Genomic DNA, 24,972 nt, shown 5'->3' with positions numbered 1-24,972 from the left:
GAGTCGTGGGGCCTGTGGCTCCCGGCTGGCTGCTCAGGTCTCAGAAACTCACCCGAGAGAAAATGGCCCTCATTTCATTTTCAAGGCACACACACACACACACACACACACACACACACACAAACTGACTCATGGGGTTGCACCATGTCTCAGTGGTTAAAAGCAGACATTGCTCTTCTAGAACCTGAGTTCAGCCAATATTGGGTGGCTCATACAAGCTCAAATTCTATTTCCATGGCATTATATGTCCTTTTCTGGCCTCCAGAACACCAGTAGTCACACTGTGCACATACAAATTTGCAGGCTCACAAACATGCACTAAATAAATAAATAAATAAATAAATAAATAAATAAATAAATAAATAAATCATGTATGCTATGCAGTAAGTGGTATCTAAAACTCGTTGACTACATGTATTTCAGTTCTTACTAAACCAAGGTCACTGACTTATGCAACATAACAACTAAGAAGAATAGGAAACAAGAGACATATTTAGATCATTTTTATTCTAGTGCCCAGAAAGTCCTTTCAAGAGCATTTCTTTCTCTTTTAAGCAGGGTTATCTTTGGAATATTGGTAAGTAGTTAACTTATTAACATAATCTTTGGTGTCAATTTAAGGCTCAACTGTTAGTACCTTCCTAACCAGTTAAATAACAAAGAAAAATGCTAAACATTATGAAAACTTCATCAGTTATCCATTTCTTCATCATGTTATTTCAAAGAATAAAGGTATAAAGCCTAAGCCTTTTTGTGTATCTGCTCTATATTTAGTAATATTGCTTGGGATCACGCATATAGGAGGAGTAACATAGGCTTCATTAGGGTCAATATATTCAGCATGGTCTTGTTCGCATGTCTAGTAGTAGTTTCTTACTGATATAGGACTTCCTGTAGCTAGCAGGCAAAGGAAATTCCTCCCATGAAGGAACAACACACTCAAGGCCACTTGAGACATTGGTTCAGAAATTCTAGTTACTCTGAGGAAGTTAAAATTCCTGTCCAGATGTGAACAATAAGAAATGGACTCTTGTAACAGGGAAAATGTCATAGTCACACTACAAAGTAACCTGTGGATATAAATATTTAGAAGAGCTTTGGTGAGTATTCAATAACAATTTTACCTAAAACATCTTGGGACTCTGCTCAGAAAATGTCTCTTTTCTGTCATCTGCCTTTATACCAGTCATGTTACATAATCCCCCAGCCATGCAGGATGAACCAATTAGACAACAGAGGGGAGTCAATCCACTGTTAGAGTTGGGAAAACTAGATACTATTCCTAGGAGTTCTAAACTTTAAAGCAAATATACGCTAGTGAGTCAGCAGTTCTAAAAAGCAGTTCTGAAAAAGCTGTGCAGTGTAGCTGATTCTCCCCCTCAGGCAGAGGAAACCCATTCAGTTGATCATTCAAATACTTACAGCACCCATTCCATGCTATGCTTGATATTAGGATAAACTCTTAGTGTATGCCATGAAACTGAGAGACAACAGTGACATCCTTCATGCTTCACAGAGGCAGCTCAGACTGTTGAAGGTGCTATGAGTGATAAAGTATGCTGCCCATGTTTGCACTAAGTTGTCTCTGGTACTGTAAAGTAAAATCTATTGTTTTCCTTAAGCTGGGAGATAGTTTCTTTAACTTGAATCTAAATGAGCCCAAATACAGTATTCTATGGGGAAAACCTGCCAGTGACATTTTGTGCTGGCAGTAAGAATGGACCATAGGAACATAGTACTATTCTAGTATTTTCAAGAATTAGTACCTGGGTAAAATGGCCATTTTGATTTGGTGACAGCTAGATAGCAAGATAACAGGTAAAGATTTATTTAATTCAGTGAGACATTTCCAACTACAAGAAATTTCAAGTTTCTTATTGGGAATAACATGAATCAGGAGGGATAATGGTTTATTCTGCTTTCCATCTAATTTTTTGAATGTTGGGCAATTGTTCAGGCACATACAAAACATCAATAAGTGTCATTCACAGTGACTCTTCTCAAGAGCCACAGGCTAGTAAATGCCTGTTTACTGAAAATGAGGATAGCACAGAAGGCATCAAAACTCTGTTAGTCTGCTTGGAATTATTTACACTTCTTATTCTTTCTTTTTTCTTTTATGAGATATATTATTTGTTTTTATTTCAAATGTTATCCCCTTCCCAGCTTTCCTTTCTAGAAACCTCCTATCCTATTCCCCCTGCCTCTGCTACTATAAGGATGCTCACCCACTTCTGCCTCCCTCCTCACCCATTCACCTCCTTCATTCCTTTCTCTAACTCCTCCATTGGGGACCCTGTGCTCAGTCCAATGGTTGACTTTGAGCATCCACCTCTGAATTTGGCAGGCTCTGGCAGAGCCTCTCAGGAGACAGCTATATCAGGCTCCTGAAAGCAAGCACTTCTTGGCATCTGCAAGAGTGTCTAGGTTTTGTGTCTGTATATGGGATGTATCCCCAGGTGTGGCAGTCTCTAGATGGTCTTTCCCTCAGTCTCTCCTTCACACTGTCTCCAAATTTCCTCCGATGAGTATTTTGTTCCCCATTCTAAGAAGGACTATAGTAGCGACACTTTGGTCTTCCTTCTTGAGCTTCATGAGGTTTGTGAATTGTGTCTTGAGTATTCAGAGATTTTGGGCTAATGTCCACTTATCAGTGAGTGTATATCATATGTGTTCTTTTGTTACTGGGTTGGCTCATTCAGGATGATATTTTCTAGTTCCATCTAGTTGCCTAAGAATTTCATGAAATCATAGTTTTTAATAGTTGAATAGTACTCTATTGTGTAAAAGTACCACAATTCCTGTATCCAGTGCTCTGTTGAAGGACATCTGGGTTCCTTCAAGCTTCTGGCTATTATAAATAAGGTTGGTATAAACTTACTGGAGCATGTGTCCTTACTGTATGTTGGAGAATCTTCTGAGTATATGCCCACAAATGATATAGCTGGGTCCTCAGGTATTACTATGTCCAATTTTCTGAGGAACCACCAGACTGATTTCCAGAGTGGTTGAACCAGCTTGCAATCCCACCAGTAATGAAGAAGTGCTCCTCTTTTCCCACATCCTCACCAGCATCTACTGTCACCTAAGTTTTGCTCTTAGCCATTCTAACTGGTATGAGGTAGAATCTCAGGGTTGTATTGATTTACATTTCCCTGATGACTAAGGATGTTGAACATTTCTTTAGGTGCTTCTCAGCCTTTTAAGATTACTCAATTGAGAATTCTTTGTTTAGCTCTGTACACCATTTTTAATAGGGTTATTTCCTTCTCTGGAGTCTAACTTCTTGAGTTGCTTGTATATATTGTTTATTAGCCCTCTATCAGATGTGGGATTGGTAAAGATATTTTCCCAATTAGTTGGTTGCTATTTTGTCCCATTGACAGTGTCCTTTGCCTTACAGAAGCTTTGCAATTTTATAAGGTCCAATTTGTCTATTTTTGATCTTAGAGCATAAACCACTGGTGTTCTGTTTAGGAAATTTTCCTTGGTGCCAATGTGTTCAAGGGTCTTCCCCACTTTCTCCTCTATTAATTTCAGTGTATCTGGTTTTATCTAGAGATCCTTGAACCACTTGGTCTTGAACTTTCTAAAAGGAGATAAGATGGGCTTGATGTGTATTCTTCTACACACTGACTGCATTTAAACCAGCACTGTTTGTTGAAAATACTGTCTTTTTGCCACTGGATGTTTTTAGCTCCTTTGTCAAAGATCAAGTGACTATAGGTGTGTGGATTCATTTCTGGTTCTTCAATTCTATTTCATGATCTACCTGCCTGTCTTTGTACCAATACCAAACAGTTTTTTATCACTATTGCTCTGTACTACAGCTTGAGATCCTGGATGCTGATTCCCCCAGAAGTTCTTTTATTGTTGAGAATAATTTTTGATATCCAGGGATTTTTGTTATTCCAAATCAATTTGCAAATTACTATTTCTAACTATGAAGAATTGAGTTGGAATTTTGAAGAGGATTGCACTTAATCTGCAGATTGTTTTCAGCAAGACGGCCATTTTTACTATATTAACCCTGCCAACCCATGAGCATGGAGGATCTTTCCATCTTCTGAGATCTTCTTCAATTTCGTTCTTTAGAGACTTAAAGTTATTGTCATACAGATATTTTAGTTGCTTGGTTAGAGTTACACCAAGGTATGTGATATTATTTGTGACTGTTATGAAGGGTGTTGTTTCCCTAATTTCTTTCTCAGGCTGATTATCCTTTGAGTAGAGGAAAGCCACTGATTTATTTAAGATAATTTTATATACAGCCACTTTTCTGATTTGTTTATCAGCTATAGGAGTTCTCTGGTAGAATTTTTTTTGTAGTCACTTAAGTATACTATTATATCACCTGTAAACAGTGATATTTTGACTTCTTCCTTTCCAATTTGTATCTTCTTTTATGAATGTGAATGCCCTTGCATTTGGGGCATAGATATTCAGAACTGAGTTAATCTTGATAGACTTTTTACTTTGATAAGTATGAAGTGTCCTTCCTTATTTTTTTTGATAACTTTTGGTTGAATGTTGCTTTTATTTGATATTAGTATGGCTACTCCAGCTTGTTTCTTGGGACCATTTGCTTGGAAAAATTTTCTCCAGCCTTTTACTCAGAAGTACTGCTTGTCTTTGTCACTGAGGTGTGTTTCCTGTATGCAGCAAAATGTTGGGTCCTGTTTATATATCCAATCTGTTAGTCTATGTCTTTTTATTGGGGAAACTGAGTCCATTGAAATTAAGAGATATTAAGGAATAGTGATTGTTTTTTCCTGTTATTTTTGTTGTTAGAGGTTGAATTATGTTTGCGTGGCTATCCTTTTTTTGGGTTTGTTGAAATAAGATTACTGTCTTCTGTTTTCTAGGATGTAGTTTCCCTCCTTGTGTTGTAGTTTTCCATCTATTATCTTTTGTAGGGCTGGATTTGTGGAAAGATATTGTGCAAATTTGGTTTTGTCCTGGAATACCTTGGTTTCTCCATCTACAGTAATTGAGAGTTTGCTGGTTATAGTAGCCTGGGCTGGCATTTGTGTTCTCTTGGGGTCTGTAGGACATCACCCAGGATCTTCTGGCTTTATAGTCTCTGGTGAGAAGTCTGGTGTAATTCTGATAAGTCTGTCTTTATATGTTACTTGACCTTCTTCCATTTCTGCTTTTAATATTCTTTCTTTGTTTTGTACATTTTGATTATTATGTGACAGGAGAAATTTATCTTCTGTTCCAGTCTATTTGGAGTTTTTGTATGTTCACAGGCATCTCTTTCTTTAGGTTAAGAACTTTTTCTTCTATAATTTTGTTGAAGATATTTACTGGCCTCTTAAGTTGGGAATCTTCGCTCTCATATATACCTATTATCCTTAGGTTTGGTCTTCTCATTGTGTCCTAAATTTCCAGGACATCTTGGGTTACGATATTTTTGTATTTTTTATTTTCTTTGAATGTTCTGTCAATGTTTTCTATGGCATCTCCTTCACCTGAGACTCTCTCTTTTATCTCTTGTATTCTGTTGGTGATGCTTACATCTATGACTCCTCATCTTTTTCCTCAGTTTTCTATCTTCAGAGCTATCTCCCTTTATGATTTCTTTATTGTTTCTATTTCCATTTTTAGCTCCTGGATGGTTTTGTTCAATTCCTTCACCTGTTTGGTTGTGTTTTCTTGTAATTCTTTAAGGGATTTTTGTGTTTCCTCTTTAAGGGCTTGTACTTGTTTACCTGTGTTCTCCTGTATTTCTTTAAGGTAGTTATTTTGTCCTTCTTAAAGTCTTCTATCATCATCATGAGATGTGATTTTAAATTCAAATCTTGCTTTCCCAGTTTGGTGGGGTATCCAGAACTTGTTTTTGTTGTGGGATATATTAAAAAATTGCACCATCCCTCACTATATCCAGCTACTCTCTGCCCTGGTGGTCTTGCTACTTATAGGTTACCCCTGGCAGTGGTGTTCCTAGCTTTGGTTTCCCTGAGCCAGAGCTGCTAGTTCCTGCTCAGTCATCACCCCCTGAAGTTAGCTGTCACAAATCTCCTTAACCCAGTAAATCAAAACTCTAGAAGCTTATAATTTAAAAAGTCAGATTTATATATCAATAATTTCTCAATTCACAAGATGCCCACACAATAATTTCAGAGCCAATTGATAATGATACAAGGTGCCCACTTAGATCAGACACGTTATCCTAATCATTCTATCCTTTCATTATATTCATAGCTACCTGTTGTTATTTAAAGACATGCAGAATCTGGATCATCTTCCTCTTCCTCTATTTTCCTTCCTTCTCCCTCTGATCTTTCTCTCCAGTCTCCAAAACTCCCTGCCTGCCTACCTTTTCCACTGCCCAATCACAGCCTCTCACCTTATCCTGTGCCTGCCTTTATCTGCATATAGACATCAATCCACAGCTGTAGTGGGAGAACTGGGTTGTGATGATGCCAACTAGCCTTGATTTCTGTTGCTTATGTTCTTATGCTTGTCTCTTGCCAACTGGTTATCTCTAGTGCTACCTGCTGTCTCTGACTAAAACCTGTTCCTCCTGTGATCTTGGTTGTGTTAGAACTACTCAGAGTCCAGCTGTGTCTGTGATCCTGTGATTCTGAGATCCTATAATCCTGAGATTCTGAGTGTGTCACAGTTCCTGGTAGTCAAACTGCCTCTGAGATCTTGAAATCCTGGGGATCCTGAAATCCCGGTGTGACCAAACTCCAGAGATCCTGTTGTGTCAGAGCTCCTTGGAGTCATGCTTTCTCTGGGTCTGCTTTGGGCACAGGAACAAATTGGAAAGAACCCATTCCTCTGACTGTGCAGGGGTTTGTGTGTTTCTGGTTCCTGTGGGGATGTCCCAGTTATGCTGGGTATTTGGAAAGATATGACCTCAACTGTGATCTTTAGTGTGTCAGAGCTCCAGTGATCCTGAGTGTGTCTGATCTCCTGGGAGTCGAGCTTCCTCTGTGATCATGTGTGATCAAGTGTGTTAAAGCACCTGTGTTTCTGTGATTCTGGGTGTTTCAAAGCACCTGGGAGTCAGACTCCCAGGTATTAAAGTAGTGGGTACAGAACTGGAGCCCCAGGTCTGCTCCAGGCACAAGTTCAAACCAGAAAGCTATTTATATTTCTTATTGAGAAATATAATGGCTAATAAGATACCTGGATTTATCAGTGTGGTAATAAAGTAGAGGTCAAAACAAAAATGTATTTACAAAGACATTTAATGGTGCTAAAATAATGATTGTGTGAAATGATGCTCTAACACACATGACTACATGACTGAGTCAATACTCTGACTAGAAATATATGGATTGCTTCCCTATCCTTGCAGAACTAATAAGGTCATAAGATAGCACTTATATTGTAGAAATCTGAAGCCTTGATGTTTCTTCCTATGGTAATAGCTTGAATTTGTCCTCAGTAGTCTTTTCTGGAAATCATTGCTGTTAACACTGATCTCAATCTGTATTCTTTTTTTGAATTATGAGAAAAATCTGTTTAGTTCCTCAAAGCATTTTTAATTAAGAATGTTAAATATTTCAGTTAGTTTTACATGACTGAGTCTTTGAGCTGAAAAAACTGTAGATCTTACTACAAAACTCTAGTTTTTTTTTCAGACGGTTATGCTTGAATCTATTATGGAAATTCAAACATTAACATATATTCTAAATAATCTACATTTCTAAACATTAAACCCACAAAAGAATATTTGTTAACTCAATTTCATAACTAATTCTTACTCCAATACAACACTGACAATATCTTTATAATAGGGAGGAAAAGGAAAGGATACACAAATGGTGATGATGATGATAATGAAGACATATATGTATATGTATGTATACATATATAGTGAAGATGATGAAATATTTGTATATAGAGAAAGAGATCATATCTTCAGAGATAAATGATAGACAATTGGTATATAAGAGAGATAAATGGTAGTTGATTGGTAAACATATATAGTAGATTATCTACTGCAGTAGATAGCTAGATTAATAAACACATAGACTGATATAGCGATAATAAATGCTTGATATATAAATAATAAATATATAAGCCAAATAAAGAAAAGTGATGATTAATGGTAAATTAATGACAGATTACAAAAACAGATACACATAGATATATGATAAAAATAAATTGAGAAAGAGATGAAACTATATGTTAGATTTGAGAGATAATAAATTGTAGACAGATAATAGACAACATGATAAATGACATAGTTGGATGTCAGAAAGATGGGTAGATGATATAGATATGCTCTAAGTAAGTGACATAAATACATGCTAGATAACAGATAGATAAGAGATGTGTATAGATAAATATAGATAGGTGATTGATGGAGATGAATAGGGACATGATAAGAGATGATAGGTAATAGGTATGTAGGTAGGTTAAGAGATAGTTGATAAAGTTACATAGAAACAGATGATGATAGATATATAAATATATGATAGATAAGTGGATGTTAGATAGACACATGATAGATTATAGAAAGATAGAAGATAGATAGGTAAATGATAGATAAATGATAGAGATAGAAAGATAGATGATAGATGTGGGAGAGGCCGGCAAGTGTCATGGAGGCCGCCTGTCTCCTCCGGGCTTCCCGGGTGTGGGTCCGCTGGCATCCCTGAGTGCTCCTGGTGTCCAGGAGACCTGGAGAATTCTTTATCCAGGAATATGCCAAGAAGTCAGCCGGCAAGGGCGGCAAGGGTGGCGTGGCCGCTGAAGACCTGAAGGACCCTGAGGTGTGCAAAGACCCCACTCAGCTCACCACACATGTCATGGGCTCAACATCTACAAGGAAGGCCAAGATGTGGCCCTGAAGCCAGACTCCGAGTACCCCACATGGCTATTCCAGGTGAACTTTGGTTCCCCCAAAAAGCTAGAGGGACTAGAACTGGAGTGCTGAGAGTACTGGGACTGCTTTGCAAACAGAATATCAGGCGTCACAACCAGCTGAGCAAGAACAAGAAGCTATAGTGTGAGGATGGCCCTCACAGGAGGCTGCCTGGGCCAGTGGCCAGCCAGAGAGGGTAGAGAACTGAGTCCTGTAAATTGTCCTCTGACCTTCACATGCCCACCATGGCGTGCAGGCCAAGCACACACCAAATAAACAAATATTTAAATAAAGGGACCTACACCAGGAAGAAGATAGATGATAGTTGATAGATAGATGATAGATAGATAGATAGATAGATAGATAGATAAATAGATAGATAGGTAGGTAGATAGATAGATAGACACACTGCAGAAAGATTGATAGATATTTTAAAGTTCTTGCTGTATTTTCAGAGCCATCATCCATCTGGTAGTTCTTAGTAGCACTAATTACAACATATGAAGTTATACTTGTAGATGACACCATTCATTTTTACATATATTATTCCATTGTGGAACTTATACAGAGAAGGAAAACACACTAATGGCTCAAAAGAAAGAGGGGTTAGATAGCATAGGAACTAAAAATCTTTGATCTCAAAGAATGGACAGATTCTGAGTGAAAATAATCTACATAATTGTCTCATAGTCTGTGAGTCTAGACAGATTACTTTTGTCTAGACTTTGACCATTTAGTAGGTTATGTATTTGCCTATGTAGTTCATAAGAACACGTTACAAGTAAGTAGAAGACTGCATATACAGTGACACAATGAGATGTTGTTACTACCACTGAATGTTGACAGAAGAATAGTGGTTCAATGAATATGTAGAAAAGAATATAGATATAGGGAACCTTACATAAAGAAAACATATTACCTTTCAAATATTTCTGAGTTACTTACTCTGAAGAGTGGGGAATCATAAACCCAAAACAAATGTCTCATGTCAAGTCAGTAATAGCAGAAGGAGACACAGATCTGTGCACAACACACAGGTACTATGCAGGGATCTGCTCTTTGATTTTCAGTCTTATTACATGAGGTAATAAGCATAGCTTATTATCCTAAGATATCCTATTATATCCTAAGAATTATAGCATGACTATTGCAGTTTGATAGTAGCTGTAGCAGTTACTTCAGTCCAAGGAGGTAACTGAAATCCTACAACCTAATGTAGCTTTGGAAGGGAAGAAGAAACTTTTGTGTCATCATGATAATTTGGCATGCTTCAAGAATATTCTTTGTCTCTAACATTATTAAAACTATTTAATCTAATTATATGATTTCGAAAGGGAATGCTTTTGAGTACAGGTCAGCATGCTGAAAAGGAATACACAGATCTCTATGCTTAAAGGTCAGGATTTGAGCTTTTTTGTCTGTTGTGCTACTCACAGCATTCTGAGCTCCTGCAGCCTCTCATCTGTTGTGCACAACTCACTCTCTGAGCAAAGGAGAAGAGCAGGTCTTCCCAATCTGGTTACAAATAAAACAAGAGGAAGCTGATTGGAGTGAGGATTTCTTCTCTCTGATCTTACCAAGTTTAGATTCCTCCAGATGTCTTGCAGGATGCAGGGTTTTGAGAACTGTGGAGGATGGAGGATCTCACATTACAGTGTAGGGGCATTTGAGGCTCTATGCTGGGCCAAGATTCAGGGCTGTCTGCACTAAGAAACCATATCTTGTAAACACATCATTTAATAATATACCTCTTGAAATTGCTTCCCCTTTACTTTACAATGCTGTCCTGAAACCTGGACAAAGTCTATGATAAGAATAATTCATCTTTGTTAGGTGTTGCAGCCCATACATATCCTAAGAATTACCTTTGAATTCTATGAAAAGTATTTAATATGGCCTCTATTTGAAAAATGTCTCTTTTATCTCCATTAGAACCAAGTGTTTGGAATTAGAACTTATGTTTGCAATCCAAACACTAAAAAGGCTAAGTTGGGAAGATTGCCATGAGTTCAAGGCTAGTCTGGGCTATGTGGAGAGTTCTAAGACAACATGAAATACAGAGTGACAGTCCATCTTTAAAAAATACATACAAATAGAAAATTACCATATATTTCTTTCGATGAGTATGGAGAGAAAGAAAATAGCTTTATAAATGATTTTATGTTTACACTTAAATTGTTAAAAAATAATTGTTCATATTCTATAATTATACCATTCATAATTTATTGTAATTTATTAATTTTAAGTAATGTTTGGCAAGAGTCTATTTCAGTAGGTATGACTCACACAACTGAGATTTACTTAAGCCCCATGAGCCCTAAATTTCTGTATGGACTGTTAATATATTTATATATATATATATATATATATATATATATATATATATAACACCATGAGCTATATATATATATATATATATATATATATATATATATATATATATATATATAGAGAGAGAGAGAGAGAGAGAGAGTTTACTTCCACAGGAACTACAGGTTTGGTTTGCCTTTATTCATATCTTGAAGAATATTAATGATTTCAAACCTCAATGGCAAAATAATACTAATCAAATTGTAGTTATAGTATTTTTTCATTTTTTATTAGATATTTTCTTTATTTACATTTCAAGTGATATCTCCTTTCCCAGTTTCCCCTCCAAAAAATAAAAATCTGTTCCCCCCTCCCCCTGTTCACCAACGTACCTTCTCCCACTTCCTGGCCCTGGCATTCCCCTACACTGGGGTATAGAACCTTCATAGAACCAAGGACCTCTCCTCCCACTGATGACCGACTAGGCCATCCTCTACTACACACATGCTGCTGGAGCCATGAGTCCTACCATGTGTACTCTTTGGTTAGTGGTTTAGTCCCTGGGAGCTCTGAGGGTACTAGTTAGTTCATATTGTTGTTTGCCCTAAGGGCTGCAAATGCATAGAGGCAGAAAATATCCGAATGTGAATTATGATCCCTAACCATGCAGCTAATACAGTTTCCAGAAGAGCAGAAAACACCCACAGACAAATTTCTTATTGTCTCTATCCAACCCTGCATTTTTTGTTGCTCATTCTTTTGATCTGTTAAGAGTAGTTAAAATGGATTTCATCTGTAACTAGACATAACCTTTTGCATTCTTGAGTATTCCTTTACTGATATATGACATTGCAGTAACCAGTTCTTTGTAAGCTTCCTGACTGCATGTTCTTATTGGTATAATGGATAATGACATCACTAAGTAGACACCATTCCTGCTAATCTGTCAAACTATTCTTCAGCTCTCTTTGTTACATGCTTTGCCATGGTGTTGGAAAATATCAAACAAATAGTACATTACAGTGTGAGGGTTCTTAGAAAAGCTTTGTGGATGCATTACATCCAAGAGGAATCAGTGCCCTCCTCAAACTTCCATGACCTGAGGATAGAATACCATTGCTAACCTTAAAATTTTTAAATTTTAGTTTTTTTCAAAAGATCTTTCATATGTATATGTGTGTATATGTGCACATGATGTCTCTGTGTATGATCTGTGTAAGGTTTGTGATGTTTGTGAGTATTATGTGTTTTTGCATTTTCATGTCACTTCTGATGCTTACATTCCACAGCCTACATGTGGATATATTTTATAACATGCTCAATTTTTTTATAGACTCTAGGATGGGAATTTAGATCCCTATGCTTACATGGTAAAAGTTTTATCCACTGAGCCATCATCTCTCCTGGCCCTTAATTTTAATTTCCTGACATTTTATTTAGGGGGTTCTGAGGTTCTATTTCTATCTTTCTATTTCTCTCTCTCTCTCTCTCTCTCTCTCTCTCTCTCTCTCTGTCTCTCTCTGTCTCTGTCTCTCTCTCTCTCTCTCTCTCTCTCTCCCTCCTTCTCTTTCTCTCTCTTACCTTTATATTTTTCACTATATAATAATAGACTTTAGGGAAAATAGTTCATGGTACCATACTATGTATTGCACACAGTGCTTTTGTTTTTCTATCTTGAATATATGCCCCCAAAGCTTAGGAAGACTGGATGCTGGTGTGATTTTCATAAACACAATTTTTCATCATGTGTGACTTCTTGCTTCATTCTACAGACAGAAGAGTTCCTCCTGTTCAACATTGTATGATCTCGAAGTAAGGGACAAAGTATTTTTGTTATGCATTGTTATGTGCAGCATGATTCAGTGACTGCATTCTACATGTGAGGAAACAAATATTATGGACTAGATATTTTTAGGTGGATGATGGACATATTTTTGAAAGTGTGATAGCTCAAAATTTCATACTGACCTCTACTGAGTTGCCTTCTACATTTTCCATGTTATTGATAGTACTTTACTGAACTCACTTTACTTCTTTAAGGAAGCGTTCCAAGACAAGTTTAGTTCTTACTGTCCCCCCTTTGCCTGTAAAGCCCTTATATCTATTGTCTTATCCATTTCTGCTATAATGAAGTGACATACACTGGTTGACTTATAAACCACCTGACTATTTCTTTACCACAGTTTTGAAGGCTGAGAATTTTAAGAACAAAATACAAATGAGAGAGTATCTGATAAGGATCCTTCTCCTAGAGCATAAAAAGAATATTTCCTGTTATCATATGTTATAAAAGCATAGGAACCGCAGGTCTGTTCAAGCCACTTTCCTGAAGATTGTTCTAGTCACAAAGTTCAGTCTTGAAGACCTAATAGCTCCCTGAAGTTCTTAGTTTTCAAAGTTCCCAGGGTGTTAGGATTTTAATGTGTGGCCTTTGAGGATATGTGAAGATTGAGACTATAGCAAATACTTCTCAGAATTTCAAGTATAGCTAATCAAACACAACATTTAATATTTAGGTTGATTGGTTTGTGTCTTGACTTTGTACTTTTTCTTTTATGACCTATATTGAGCACTTTTTCTCCACTACTAGAAATAATAACTAGTCACATATATGTCCATCAAATGTTTCTGAGCATAGATTATTCACCTTCCCAGAGTATCCTAGAGGATCTCTATTTGGTGGTTGGCCTATTTTTGTCTTCTATTTTTTCTGGATTTCAAGTTCTTTCTAAAAGAAGGTACTGAATTAATCCAATTCCATAGTGAAATTTATCAATTTGTAAGACTAACTCAGGAAATACTAAAAATTCAGATTCTAGATGACACAGAACTCTCTAAGATTGGGGTAGAGTTGAGGCCACAAAACCTGTACTTTTAGTAGGTTTTGGGACTATATGACAGTATACACTGCTGGAAATTAAGCTTTATAATATAGATTCCTAAGCCTATCCCAAGAAGGATGCAATCAGACTCTAAGCAGTGGGCAGAGATGGATTCTGAAATGTGTACATTTTCAAAATTCCCCAGGTGATTTTGAAATAACCAAGCTCATTACCATTATTTGAAAGATGTTTTTATCTACTTTCTCATCTGTATTTCACTGACATCAGATTCAGTTTTACATCTGTAATGCTGACACCTTCTGCAAGGCCTCTGGCTATGTCTCATCACTGCTTTCTAAGTAGTGAGAATATGCCTGAAGCCACACTACCATTTTGGAAAAAAATTGCCCTAGGAGACAAATACATTTTTAGTACTATGTTGAGCTAAACTCTTAGTTTTAGCAATAAGTTTTGCTAAAATTTATGAAAAATTACAGAACAGTGAAGCTACCTAAAATCCCATAAAAATTTATTTTAATAGAATAACTATTGTATCTAGCTTGATCCATATGTAAACATAGCAAATATATATATACATATATATGCACATATATATGTATATATGTATGTATGTATTCAGGGCAGTTGCCATAGAAACATACCAAATACACATGGACTAGTTTTTTTTGTAAGGGGTATTAAACAAGAAAATTCATTGTGGGCCAGATAAGAAGAGCTAAGCCCTGTCTTTGAATTGAGTTTATTCAAACATGAGCAGAGTTTAAAAGACATCAGTTTTAGGAATTCTACTTTTCTACTTTGCTAGTTAAAGGGATTATTTAGATGCTGTTTAGGTAATCTTACACATTTTCCCTGAAGCATGACTATTGTTTTGTTGTTGTTGTTATTGTTCAGCTAAAATAACACTTTTTTGTATTCAACCTTTCAGATATTGCATAAAAAATGAAAAAAAATTCAAAATGTGCCATATGTTTTGTGGGCCTTAAATGTATCTCTGAGGCTACCTTATAAAACTGTTTACTTGATCTTCATAATATCCCTATGATACTCTGCTTCAAAGATAAATAGGAAATACTGTAATTTAGAATTGAAAAACAAATCTTATAACATGATGCCAAAGTGTTGGGAGCATAGCACAAATGTCTTTGCACCCACAGATTTCCAGAGAAACCAGGAATGGAATAATAATAATTCCACATGGAATTATTTCCAAAGGGAACAATGAAAAGCCTGTTATTCCATCCATAAAGCTGAGAATTGAAAGTAGATAATAGCCTGGTGTTATCTGTTGGTCCAGACCATATTAAGCTCCTACATTCTGGACTAGAGGTAGCTAATAGCCCAAGCAGTCACTAAGCTGTCTGTATGATTAAGACCAGGCCTGACCCTTAGGCCCTTAAGCTAGTACAGGTAGCACATCTCTAGGAACCCATCTTTGTGAAAGAAATGACACCCTGCATTAAGATTCAATGTAATTACACTTGCTTGTGCAATAGGGATTGTATTACACCAGGAGGTTTTTTTTTTTTCCCCAAATTATACTGGACTTAAATATATAGGACTGTTATTAGCTTCTCCAAAGTCTGTTCTATGTTGATGAAGTTAATCTGTACCTCTCTGCACAGAATCTGTAATTCTTATCTCTTTATGCAGTTTGCTTTCCAGATAGCAGCAGGTATTCCTTCACCAAAGCTTACAGATTATAAAGTGATAATAAATGAAATGAAACCTGCCACAAGTTTGCCATCAAACACATTTAGATTTGCTGCTTACATGGGTTTGGTTATGTATCTGGGATACTTGAATGTCTTTACCCACGAAACTTATAGAATCTACCAGTGTTTTCATATTCCCCATAGCTCTACAGTCAGCTAGGGTTATGGCATGAGGAAGTAGTGAAAGGTCAGATACAAGGTTATTCTGGTTTATGGAGTTATGACTCATCATTGAGTTAGCAGACACTTTGTTGTGGCAGTGAGATAATTGTGCTGTCCTAGAAGAAAAGAAGACAAAACTTTATAAACCCATATTTATGTTTTATTAACTGAAACATATCCAGTTCTACCCAGTAGCAGATGACTCTGAATTTTATCCTCAATTAATCCTCAATATAATGACAATAAACACTGACCTGAACCAATCTCTCAGGACCAGAAACTGAATAGAGTTATGCATGTTGTTTCTTATTTAATCTTCCAAACAACCTTAGGTAAGTAAGTGATAAAATAATTCCCTACTTTTTTTCAGACCAGGAGACTGGTAGTCTTATAGACTGGGATCTGAGAGTTACAAGATCCACAAGAAACATGCAAAACATGTTTTCTTTTAATTCTCACTTTAATCTGTTCTTTATATAATGATCTTTTAGAGACAATTCTCTTATAATTTTCAGAAGAAAAAATATGCAATAAAAAAGAAAGAAACACAGAAAAGAGTAAAGGACAATGGTGGAGGGTAGGGGAACATTAATCCTATGGAAATTAAAATGTAGGGCAACCTTGAAGGTAACTCAGCTTTAATTTTTCTCCTAGAAGTTCCAATTTGCCAGAGAGATGTCTGATCCTCCCAGGAGGATGGTTGTCATCCAGATCTAACTGAAGTAACATTGTCCCTTATCTTTCTAAAAAGGAGTGACAAGAGGGAAGAGTTGAGTGCAAATTCATTATTAGGTAATGATGCTTGGCATTAAAAGTTTTAGTGTGCTTAATAAGTGGATTAAAGATCCAAGTTTTCTTTGGGAACTCTCTTTTGAGGATAATATCATCTCTATAAATAATTTCTATGTTCTGCCTTCATTGATACCCATTTGAAAATATGATAAGCTATTGCCTTCCTGTGTAACAAACAGTAAAACATAGAGACTAGACTGTTAACGTGAATTTGGGGGAAAGCCAAGAAGGCTTGGTCCATTGGGTCCATACTTGAGGTTTTTCTTTGAGTTAGTATCCTTTGTCTTTATTTGCCACTAGAGTGATAATATTTTGGCAGCCAACTTTAATATATGCTCTGGAGTTAGGAACTGAAGTAGAGCACATATTTGCTTTAGATAGGACCACAGATATCCTCTGTGTGCAGGTCACAGTGGTTTATATTATCCTATTTAGCATGGTTTTATGTGGCACCTGAGACCCAGGTCCCATAGTATGCAGTGTGATGCATACTAGATACCTTGACATATCTTTATTTGAAATCTGAATGATAGGCACACAGCTTTACAAAAAGGTCATGCATTTTGGGTCCATGTCAAATTCTACTTTTTATGACTCACTGGCCTTTTTTCCAGAGCCTGCAATAAGAAACAGCTCTCCTAATCTACAGAGTCCCTGGCACCAGTGATTACAAATCCTCTGTGGCTAAACAACAATTTCTTCTGTGAAGATGATAGCAAGCTGCCAGACAGAGATTTGCTTGCTTGGGTTAGGAAAGCTTTCCCAGCCCAAAGCCTCTTACTGTGTGAAAACCAGCACTTTTATTTCTTCTTAATGAGAAAAGCAGGTCAAAAAACTATGCCATATGGATGTTCCATCTTCAAAGAAGGAGAAATAAAAAATTCATTTATATTGATTATGTATGTGGAGGTAATTTACTTCTAAAACTCACATTTTCTTGCCTCTGTGTCGGGGATAACTCCAATAATAGTGTGAGTATTTCCTGACAATTTGGGCAACACCCTTGAGTTCGTCTCAAGAATGAATAAATCAATGTTGTAATGAGATATGTTCACAAAATCAGAAACCAAGCCAAAGAATTGGATTTTGGAGTTTTGTCCATATTTTCTGCTTTTTCCCTGATATTGTGTATCTTTGGCCTCTAGGGCTCAAAATAATAGAACTTTGAATCACAAGGAATTAGTTTAAGCTGAGATGAAATTTAAGTTACAGTACTTCAAAAATGAAAGTCTATGGGAAAAACCTCCATTGAGAAGCAAGAAGGATAATAAAAGATTGAAAATGAAGGCAACTGGGCAGCTTTAGTTGACCCTATCAAGATTCAGGCTGAATGAGATGTCAGAGTTGTCTTCCACTGGGTCCCACTGATAAGGACTTTCTAAGTAAATCTTAGCACTCACTGAAGTTACCATACCTAGAATCAAGTAATTAGCTTGGGAGTATGTGGCATCAAGTGAGAGCAAAGGACTCTGCAAAAGTTGAGGCAATTTCTAATTGTGAAACTGGCAGCTAGGTAAATGTCTACTCAAAACTCCTTACAAAAGAGCAATGGAGTACTTTCAATGATGGTCTTGGTGGGTTTATCTATGACCAGTATTTCATACTCTTAGCACATTCTATTTAAAAAAAGCTGTCTCTTGTTTTCCAATGTTCTATTCAATACTTCACGTCTATCACAATTGAACATCTATCTACCTACCTATCTATCTATCTATCTATCTATCTATCTATCTATCTATCTATCTACCTATTATCTATCTATCTGTCTGTCTATCTATCTATCTATCTATCATCTATTATATCTATCATTTATCAATTTTCTATGAAACATTTATCATCTATTTTTCTGTCTATCTAGCATCCATTTATTCATATCTATTAAATAATCTATTGTCTATAATCTAATTACCTATTCTATATCCTCTAACTATATGTCAGTTATCATTAATCTGTCAGATGTCATCTATCATCCATTATGTATATGTCTGTTATCACCATACATACATTAAATATATTTCCTAGGAGTAAGCATCTGGAACATAATAGACTGGCCTTTGCATCAACACTGTCTAGATATAGTTTACACATGATAAAACTCAGCTACTCCTCTCTGCCCAAGAGTAAAAGCTCTGTGTTATAAAATCACACTAATATCCCTCATGTTAAGAGGTATATCAAAGAACAGATTTCTGCATGATACATTTGTGTTATACAGACCTCTGTCTGCCTCTGCTGTTTTTGATTGTAGTACAGTGGATCTTAAATTTTGGTCTACTATTCAGGTACATCAATATCATTGGAAACTGGTTAGAAATGCAAACATTCTGCATTTACACAGACCCATAATAAGAACCCCTGTAAGTGGGTTTTCTGATCTGTGTTTTGAAATCTCCTGGGGGTTTCTAAAGTACTCCCTAAAACTTGAAAGCCATGGCAGTCATGGATAGGAATAACAAAGATAGAGATTGTCTTCAGAGCTGTTTATTGACCTTTCTTCCAGCTCCCCTTGTCCATTTCCTTTGTTTATCTGTTCCTGGCCATAGGTTTCTATTTTCCAACACTTCTGTTTCATGTTAGAAATAGAAGGTTCCTTGTTGCAGGATGTTGGAGTTGTTTCCTGATAATCTGCATAGAAGAGCATAGGCAGATTCACTACTTACTATTCAATACAATCTCAGGGAAATTTTTGGTGACCCAGACCATGTATTCTTGTTTTAGCAGCAGTCCAAAGAACCTGAAATTAAAATATCTGTTTCATTTAATATGTCTTTTATCAAGTTCAAGTTCATATTGGTTTTGAGATTTTCACCTACAAAACTGAAAGTAAAGGTACCCACATTAAAGTGTTCAGACATGCATAGGGAGCTTGTTTAAAATTCACATGGATCTAATTGGTCATAATGCAAAGAACTGACTGTGGAAGGCCCATTTTCAATTGATGCAATCACAACACAACTCTTATTCCCAAGTCTCAGGAAACATCACCAATAAGGGGCAGAAAGAAATGGGTGTCAAAAGAAAAGAGCATGTGCTGTTCTTCTATGTATAAGTGCCTTCTATACATGACCCCAATCATAACATAGTCACTCAAACAAGACCTGCACAGTGATTATATGAAGTGACATTCCAACATAGTTGGGGAAATCCCCAACTCTAGATCAGAAAACCCCACCTCTAGATGAAGAGTCACAAACAATGAATGGCTAATAAGAGAAGGAAAATCATTCTTCTCCAGGGATGATTCCTGTGGTAGGTTATACAATCCTAAGTAGTCAGCCCTAAACATATATACATATGAACAACACTATATAGACTCTGCAGGTTGTATTAATATATATACATATATATGTGCATATATATATATACATATGTATATATGTATGTGTGTATATACACATACATATTTATCTAATAATAATTAGAAGAAGAGGTCATAAGTTTGATAGAGAGTGGGGACACATAAGAGAAGATGGAAGACAGTAAAGGTGGTATAGAAATGATATAGAGTATTCACTTTTGAAATTTTTTAAAAAATGTACAAGATGTTCTCTTTTCCCCTTTCCTTTTCATTTCACTTTTCTTTCTTTATTATTGTTATTAATTAACTATCTTATTTTATTACATCACAAATACTGCACCCCTTCCTAGTCTCCTCCACCTCCCCTACAACTTTGAGAGGGTGCCCCTGAAGTCATCCCCCTCCTTTGCCCATCAAGTTTCTACAGTATTAGGTGCATCCTTTCCTACTGAGACCACACAAGGCTGGTCTCCACTACATATGTGCTAGGTGGGACATGGAGGGGGCTTGGACCAGACCAGTTCTTGTGTCCCCCATGTCTATTCAAAGTTATGTCAGCTTTGAAAAACAGCTGTGCTTAAGAAGTTGTATTCAGGGCAGGTCATGTTTTTACATTAACTAGAGTGTGAGACTCATTTATCCTTCTTGTTCCAACCAATAAAAAGCATTTGTTGAAATATTTAGCACTATTACCTGAATACTTCCCTCGATGGTAGTGAAGTACACAGGTGGCTTGCTTCTGTGCTCTTCTGCAGATGTCCCCCTTCCCCCTAGGTTCTCTCTGACAGCAAGTGCATACAGGCATCTTATCTCTTTATTTTCCCTCTCAGCCTTGAGATTCTGCCCTACCAAATGGTAATGTGTCTTAGTTATGACTTACCTCACCTGCCTTCCCTCCCCTTTACCTTAAACATTCAAAAAATTTCTAACTATGCTGTATATAAGTGCCAAGACATCCAAGCTCATGGTTGAACTCCTGACCTACCTATACTTTGGGAAGGTTTGGGATCTGGGTCAAGACTCACAATAAAGGACTCTTATGCAAAACTGCAGTGGACTCTGCAGTTCTTGAGCTCTCCTGGGTTTCCTGCAGAATCAGGGCATAACAGTACTAGAAGTATTCTTGGTACTCAAGCACATCTATTGAAACTGAGTATTTTTATGTATATATGCATATCCAAGTATCATATTCCACTCTCTATGTATATTCACAGGTTATGTCTCTGAAGAGACAACAAACTGCAAATAAGAAGGACACTCAGATATGGGATGAGATGGGGGAGAAATACAGAGTGTCAGGAAATTGAAAGGAATTATGTAGCAGTGGGAGAGAGGTAACTGTAGGTAGGCACTAGAATGTCCCAGATGCCACGGACTCAAGAGGTTCACAGGACCCAACAGAAAGGACATTAGCCAAAATACCCAACAAAGGTGAAATAGAATATGTAGAGACCATATCCAGTGGATAGGTAGGACCTCTGGTTGAGGGATGGGGTCACCCACTCACCTCAAAAATAATCATCCAGAATTTATCTTGTCAAAAGGAAATGTAGGGACAAAGAGTGGAGCAGGGTCTGAAAGAAAGGCCATCCAGAGTGTGCCTCACCTAGGGATCCATCCCATCTGCAGACACCAAACCCAGGCACTATTGCTGATACCAAGAAGTGCTTGCTGACAGGACATACCTGTACCCTGAGAGGCTCTGCCAGAGCCTGACTAATACAGATGCTGATGCAGGCAGCCAAACGTTAGACTGAACACAGGGACCCCAATGGAGAAGTTAGGGCAAGGACTAAAGGAGCTGAAGGGGTTTAAAACCCCATAGGAAGAACAACAATATCAACCAACCAGACCCCCCAAAAGCTCCCAGGGACTAAACCACCAACCAAATAGTACATTTGGGGGATCCATGGCTCCAATTGGATATGTAGCAGAGGATTGCCTTATCTGGCATCAATGGGAGGGGAGCCCTTTGGTCCTGTGGAGGCAGGGTAATGCTAGGACACTGAGACTGGAATGAGTGGTTGGGTGGGTAGGAGAGCACCCACATAGAGGCAGGGGGAAGGTGGAGGGGATAGAGGAGATAGAACTTTGTGGGGTAGAGCCACAACTGGGTTTAGGATTGCACTATACTCTTTGTCTCACAATACAACCCTACTCAAAGAAATATGATCTAGTGGTAAATGTATTTATAAAAAGCAAGATTTTTCGGTCAGGCTAACAGGGGAGGGTAATATCCAGATGATGATCTTCTTTCTAAAAACTGAATCCCTGAAGTGCCCCCACCCCCACCCCCATCCCACTTCCTGGCTTGAAGTTGGTTATCCTGAAGAGATGATTTCAGTATTCAGGAGCATTCAAAAAAGCTATAAAAAGGATATGTTATTAAAATACCCAGGGGTTATTTAACCTAAATCAAAGAGTATGAGATTAGAGGGATGAATTAGTTTTTTTTTTCAGGAGTGAGATGAATTAATGTCCTGGCCAAGGTAATTGTGGAAAAGGAGGAAGCCAGGATCTAAGAGCTTTTAAAGACCAACATAGAGGACCTGGCTTATTTCCACAAGGGCTTCCATCCATACAAGCCTTAGATTCTGTAAGTCCAACTTCTATGAGAGCTACCATATATTTGTAAGTTATGGCCCCATGTGAAAATTCTCTGTGGAAATATTCAATAATCTGATTCCCAGACACACCAGGAACAATGAAGTAAAACCATGGAGGGGAATAACAGGCACTTAAATTTTAAATCTTCTTAAGATATAATCACTGCAGTTAAGCACTTTACCTTTTTATCTTTGCATATGTTATATTTAAATCATGTCTCTACTTCTTATTTTTTTAATCTTTTTATTGATTTAAGTTTTACCGCATTATGATGAGAAAAGTTACGTGATTTCAGTTTGTCTGAATTTGTTAACATTTGGCAAGCATGGGGAGGGGGGAGCCGACAGGAGTTTGTTCTTGTTGTTTTGTTTGTTTGTTTGTTTGTTCCTGGGAGGGGAAACTGGGAAAAGAAAAATCATATGACATGTAAATAAAGAAAATATCTAATAAAAAAAAAGAAAATAAGAACAAACCAAACCTAAATACAGAAAAGAAAAAAAAAGAAAATGTCCCTTCCATTTATTCATTTAGTAAACTTGCATTAAGTGAAAAAAAACATATAATAAGAAAATAGAATTAAACCACATTCTTGTTTCCCTTTTGTACCCCAACTCCTTCCAGAGACCCCCTTCAATACCTACAATACTTTTTTGTCATATTCCTTAAAATTTATAAAATATTATAACAATAAAAATGAGTATTATAAAAGTTGTTTGATGCTTGTCTACAGCAATACTTAAAATACATATGTTTTTCTCAATATAAATTTTAAACAACTCCAAACATATTAACTGTATATTTTAAAATAATACATTACTACTAGTATTATTTTAAATGAATATAAATATATAAAGTCTTTTTGTTTGTTCGTTTTCTATTTAGTAGAGCTTAAAATCTTGACTCTTACTCTGGCACAAGGCCAAAATAAGAACAATTTTTATACATTGGTTTTCATTATAATAAGGCTGTATACTTCAATGACCCTCACATCACCAAAGATTTTACCTCCATAGTAGCTAAGCTGAGATTTGAAAGTTCTGCTACGCCAAGGAATGAATTGTAGGCACGATTTTTGGATACAGACTTCCTGCTATGGTCAAAGCTTGACTTGAGTGAGTGTCTCTATTCTCAGCCCACAGAGAACAGGTTACATTCACTTAAGAAAAGGTATGTGTGTATTAGGATGGTCTATCCATAAAGTCATTCACCAACTGTTTCAATGAACAATGGTTCTGCTTGGAAGGTGGCACAGACATTAGGTGAGGGTAAAAATCTGGTTTATTGGCTGTGATAATTTGGAAAAGCATTCATCTCAGAGAAAGAGTAACTTTTAAAGTCCTCTTCTTCAAACTTCAAATAGTTACAAACATCAAGCAAAGCATTCAGTCTCACTATTTGTTGTTCTCTTACAAACCACCTCCCAAGTTATTTGTCTATATTTCTTTTGGCTGTATAAGTACTTTTGAAATATGTCAGCTGTTCTGAAAACCATAGTTTAGTGTAAAAACATGAAATAAATAATACTACTAATACAGAGACTGAGAAACATGATTTCAAGCCCATTATGGGGCTGGAGAGATGGCTCAGCAGTTAAGAACACTGACTGCTCTCCCGAAGGTTGAATTCAAATCCAGCAACCACATGGTGGCTCACAACTATCCATAATGCTATCTGATGTCCTCTTCTGGGTATCTGAAGACAGCTACAGTGCACTTACATATAATAAATAAATATTTTTAAAAAAGAACATTATGTGGTACTCAGCAAGACACTGTCACAAATAAGCAGAAAGTATATATGGATTGTACAATATTGGATCTATTTCTCTAATTACCAAATTAGAGAGACTATTGGATGCCAGTCAACAAATTTTTAATTCCTCATATTTTTGGATTTCAGTCAATTAGGATATGTTGGTAATATTAATTTTCATATTAAGATATTAAGTAAAAGTAATTGTTACTTCCTGTTATTTCTGTTGTTAGAGGTGGAATTAGTTTTGTGTGGGTTTCTTGAAAGATTGCTTTCTTGCTTTTTCTAAGGTGTAGTTTTGCTCCTTATGTTGGTGTTCTCCATCTATTATTCTTTGTAGGGATGGATTTTTGGAAAGATATTGTGTAAATTTCATTTTGTCCTGGAATATCTTGTTTTCTCCATCTATGGTAATTGAGAGTTTTGCTTGGTGTAGTAGCCTGGGCTGGCATTTGTGTTCTCTTAGGGTCTGTATAACATCTAGCCAGGATCTTCAAGCTTTCATAGTCTCAGGTGAGAAGTCTGGTGTAATTCTGATAGGCCTGCCGTTTATGTTACTTGACATTTTCCTTTACTGCTTTTAAAAATCTTTCTTTTTTTTAGTGCATTTGGTGTTTTGATTATTATGTGATGAGAAGAATTTCTTTTCTGGTCCAGTCTATTTGG

The 24,972-nt window shown here is 36.6% G+C and overlaps 1 pseudogene; it reads left to right on the top strand.

Moving 5' to 3' along the window:
* Positions 1 to 24,972, top strand: part of LOC116093339 — a 53,553-nt pseudogene that overhangs the window by 17,294 nt on the left and 11,287 nt on the right.

The sequence above is a fragment of the Mastomys coucha genome, unplaced genomic scaffold, assembly GCF_008632895.1.
Source record: "Mastomys coucha isolate ucsf_1 unplaced genomic scaffold, UCSF_Mcou_1 pScaffold16, whole genome shotgun sequence".
Taxonomy (NCBI): domain Eukaryota; kingdom Metazoa; phylum Chordata; class Mammalia; order Rodentia; family Muridae; genus Mastomys; species Mastomys coucha.
The sequence above is the reverse complement of the archived record's forward strand: the minus strand, read 5'-3'. Positions and strand labels throughout refer to the sequence as shown.